Consider the following 4980-nt stretch of genomic DNA (forward strand, 5'->3'; position numbering starts at 1 on the left):
TATACAGATTCTGAGTGTACCTAGCTCGTTTTACACTGACGATATTACACAAAGGGTATGATTGGAAGGTTTACACAGAGTCTATACAGATTCTGGGTGTACCTAGCTCGTTTTACACTGACGATATTACATAAAGGGTTAGATTGAAAAGTGTACCTAGAGTCAATATAGATTCTGGGTGTACCTAGCTCGTTTTGCACTGACGATATTACAAAAAGGGTTAAAATGAAAGGTGTGCCTAGTGTCTATACACATTCTGGGTGTACCTAGCTCAATTTACACTGACGACATTATACAAAGGGTTAGATTTAAAAGGTGTATCCAAAGTCAAAACAGATTCTGGGTGTACCCACAATGCATTTTATTATTCAATGTAATAGCAGGATTTTACTCCTGGTGAATAGCATTGTACATTGAAAATTAGAGACACACGAGCAATAGTAAATAAAATTAATGTTGTTAAGAATTGTTACGATTATTAAGGAATGGAAAGCCAGATGTGATTGTGAGTTAACGAGCCATTTTGCGTCAGAAATAGATTCCAATGATGATGAATTCCTTATAAGTTAAAAGATAACAAAACGACAAAGGGATATGTAACTTTTTGCATGTTATAAGATAATTATTGAAAGGTTGGAGATGATAATCACTCATGCTGGCAAAAAAGGGGGTAAGTCCAAAAATGGGCTAAATGAGTTATGACTGCCAAAATGTTGCTAAAACGGGCTACTATGCTGGGTAAAAAGGGGGTAAGTGTACTGTGAATATGTTAGTCAGTACGTCAAAAAGTCTTTTTATGGGATAACTATATGCAGCATCATTCTGTTGGCGAAAAAGGGGGTAAGTAGAACATACCCCTTTTTAACCACATTTTCTTTAAAATTCATAGCATTATATTGGCGAACAAAGAGGTAAGTGATATATACCCCCTTTTTAACTACATTTTCAATATAGGTCAAAAGGGGTTAAGTAAACAAACTTATTAATATTTAGGTAATTATTCACTTTTTATCTATAACTCTGCAATTTTAGTTCTAATCTAGTCATAAAACTCATACTCTTCTTCTTCATTTAATATGCCAGTATTAATCCCTCTAAGCCTAGCAGCTAATGCACTCCACGAATGTGTATTATTGTTGCCCGAGACAGGGCCCAAACGCGTTCCCTCTACCTAAGTGCGGTTTGGCACATCCTCACGCACTAGATAGAGAGAGACATGACGTGTTGTAAGCTGTGTCGTCGTTCTGAACGCGTATTAACCAGTGTTGATTACAACTCGCCTTTGATTGCAGGAGTGTAGTAATTTATAAGATTCTAATATTATGAGCTTGTGTATAGATGTAAATTGAAAACGGTTTTGGTGATGGATGCATCTAAATCACGTGCTCGTCAAATTCTTGACAAAGCATTACATGAAAATGCAGAGAAAAGAAGAAAAATGGACCTGGAAAACCGCCAAAGTAATGTCAAACACTGGCTTATTGCTAATAACTTTGGAGAGGAAAGAAATGAAGGTACGTTATTGATGTTCCTGGGATGCCTGCAGTTTAGTGGGACAGCTCTAATTCCGAGCAGTGATTTTCTTTTGACGGGAAATCTACTTGTAGTGCAATTTTTTTATGTGTTTTAAATTATTTTGATAGTTATTTCTATCGGAAATGAATGTATGGTAACACGTCATATTTGTTAGTGTTTGTGGTTTGAGATGTTCATTATTCAGACAAAAAGGGATATGTCATTTCTTAGAATTTGTATAAATAGCATCAACTTTGTTTATTAACCAGTGGTAAACAATAGTAGGAACTTTGTTTATGAGCCTAACAATTTTAGTTAGGCTTAAAATTCGCCTTACAAAATGAGCTTCTGCCTTCACGGCAGCTGTATTGTGAAGAGCCAAAATTTTTTTTTATATAAACGGATCTTTCGTGTTTGGTGGTCGACACTAAATTTCAATGTAACTAGAATTTTTTTGGTTAGATTTTTAGTTAAAAGCATCCAAAAATGAGTTTTTCACTATTTTATAGGTACTGACAAAACACGAACTTTGTAGAAATTATATTTTTGCAATATATGTTGTCATTTGTCATTTTTCATGATTTTTCAATGTAATTGTGTGGATGGCAGGAGCACGGTTGTTCAGTATAACAAAACAAAAATATAAAATTAATTTTAAAATCAAGTATAATGTTAAAGTTATTGTTGATATTAACACAGTCTGAATACTTTTATAACAGATTATGATGAGACGCCTGATAATTTCTATGATGATGATGATAGTGTAAAAGATCCAAATTTTGAAGTTACTGATGAAACCTGCAGTGTATCGTCTTCGTCCACAATTTCTCGTGAAAATAACAGTAAGCATGAGATTAGACTTAAGGGCAATCAAGAAGCAGAACATCCAAGAGAGGAAGAGGGCAGTCAAAAAGCTGAAAATCAAAGATATGAACAACCTTGCCAAACTCCAATGAAAAGGTACTCAAGAAGAGCACGAAGAGAGAGAAAAGAGTGTCAACAGACCGGTAAATCGTATACGTCTGCGTCAGGTAAATTAGTTTCCGCTAGAAAACAAAGTCCGCTAAAGCAATGTAGATTGAAATGCTCCGAACGTTTCAATGATGAAGATCTGCAAATATTATTCATTGAATATTGGGATTTGGGCTCAGTAGATTCAAGAAGAAACTACCTCGCAACTCTTGTTACACCAAATAACCCATTACGTACCCGCCTAAGAGATGGAGGCGGCGAAAACATTAGAGTGCGAGATGTAACCTACGAGTATGCCTTAGAAATTCAAATGGAAAGACATCCTATTTGTCAAAAATGCTTTTTGAGGGTGTTTGGTGAAACCAAAAAATTCTTGGAAGTATTACAGAAAAAGAAAAAGGAAATTGCCTCTGGAGTGAACCGAGGGGATAGGAGAGGAACAACTCCAAATTCACGTCGTATTAAAGAAGAGGAACTTTCTAAAATTAATGATCATATCAAATCATTTCCAGCATACGAGAGTCATTATTCTAGGGCACACTCCTCCAAAAAGTATTTGTCATCAACACTTACATTAGCAAAAATGTATTCGTTGTTTAAAGAACGCTACCCAGAGTCCTCAGTAACACGCTTTACATATGAGAAAAGATTTCATTGTCATAACTTGAGTTTCAAACAGCCTAAAATAGACACATGTCATACCTGCGATGTGTTAAAGATGCAATTAGATATCACCAATACCCCTGAAGAGAAAGAACGTCTACAAGCCGAAAAAGAAAGTCATCTGTTAAGAGCTGAAAATGCCTATAGTCGTAAAAGAGATGATACAAAGGTAGCTTGCAAAAATCCCTCATTTGCAACACACACATTTGACTTACAACAGTGTCTCCCCACTCCATACTTACAGTCTTCCGTAGCTTTTTATAAGCGCTTGTTGTGGACATACAATCTCACTGTTCACAATAATGTCAATAAAAAAGTGGACTGTTTTATGTGGCACGAAACCATTGCTGCTAGAGGTGCCAATCAAATAGCATCTTGTCTAATGAATATCTTGCAGAATTTGCCCAGTGATGTCCAGCACGTAATTTTTTATTCTGATGCTTGTGCCGGACAGAATAGAAATTCCCATATGGCTGCTATGTTTATGCATGCATTGTCCAAATTTCTTAATATACTGACAATAGATCACAAATTTCTCATTTCCGGTAATTCACACATGGAGTGTGACTCCGACCACTCTGTCATTGAAAGACTCAAGAAAAAGAGAGCCACTGCAATACACCATCCACGTGACTGGTACCAGCTGGTAAGATTGGCAGGAAGAAGATTTCAGGTTCATGCAATGACTCAGGAGGACTTTTATGATTACGCACAGTTATTTAAAGGCCCTCTGGTAAAAAGATCAAAGAACAGCAATAATGACAAATTTAACTGGTCACAGTGCCAGTGGTTCAGGTATCAGCACCCCATTGGAATTTTGTTGTATAAACGATCTCCTTCAAACGAGGAGGCGTTTGAACAAGTAGATATGAAAAGAAGAGGACAGGATAATCCAAATTTGATAGATGTGCATGCAAGACAGTGCACCTGCACAAAGCAATTACTCTCCTGTAAAATGTCTTGTAAGTGAAGCAAATCCTCCCAGCGTATAATTTTGGTATCTAAAACCATAAATAATATTTCCCTAAAGCCCTTAGTTGAAGGACGTATACAATCGTCACGTCACACGAAATAAGAGAGAGAGAGAGAGAGAGAGAGAGAGAGAGAGAGAGAGAGAGAGAGAGAGAGAGAGAGCATTTTTAATATGCATCATGGTGGATATGCAGTAGTTTCATATCGTTTTTATATGATTAAAGAAATTATCTTATCATTTTCACCATTATCATTTTTAATATCAATATTTTTATATTTGCATCATTAATAGCATTATCATTACTCTTATTATCATTATTGGTATTATTTTTGTTACAATAATTATTGGCTTCATTATTATTATTATTAAAATACCACCATCAAGTCCATGATTTTCGGACATTTGTGGAGTCATTCTCATTCCGTCTTTACTAAGACAACATTTGAACAAGATTAAACAATTAAAGGATCAATGGGTAAACATTCTAAACATGAAAAGTCATTACATATGTCAATAAAAAACTAGAAATAATCTTAATGTTTCCAAGGATAGAGGACCTAGTACATGTGCTGCCCCTTTTCATTCCCTAAAAGAAGATGAACTAGAATAAATATACTATAGCAAACGCTCTCTTGTTAGACCAAGATGATATATGTTATTGAATGAATTTTTGTGTTTGGATATCGAATCATAATTGCCATTTATTTGTTTATGATGACGTAAATCCTATAAAATTTATGTTGGACAACCTGGAACCCATTAGGCAATGACGTCATCCTCACCAGTTATACCAGAGCTGACGGTTAAAATTTCCTTTAAACTTTCAATTAAAACTCAACCCAGGTTATGATAGCGTT

At 35.4% G+C, this 4980-nt stretch overlaps 1 pseudogene; it reads left to right on the forward strand.

Annotated features, from left to right (window-relative positions):
* Positions 1-1363: 1363 nt before the first annotated feature.
* Positions 1364-3278, forward strand: LOC137649649 (uncharacterized; annotated as a pseudogene).
* The last annotated feature ends 1702 nt before the right edge of the window (positions 3279-4980 follow it).

This window comes from Palaemon carinicauda, chromosome 11 (assembly GCF_036898095.1).
Source record: "Palaemon carinicauda isolate YSFRI2023 chromosome 11, ASM3689809v2, whole genome shotgun sequence".
Lineage (NCBI taxonomy): Eukaryota > Metazoa > Arthropoda > Malacostraca > Decapoda > Palaemonidae > Palaemon > Palaemon carinicauda.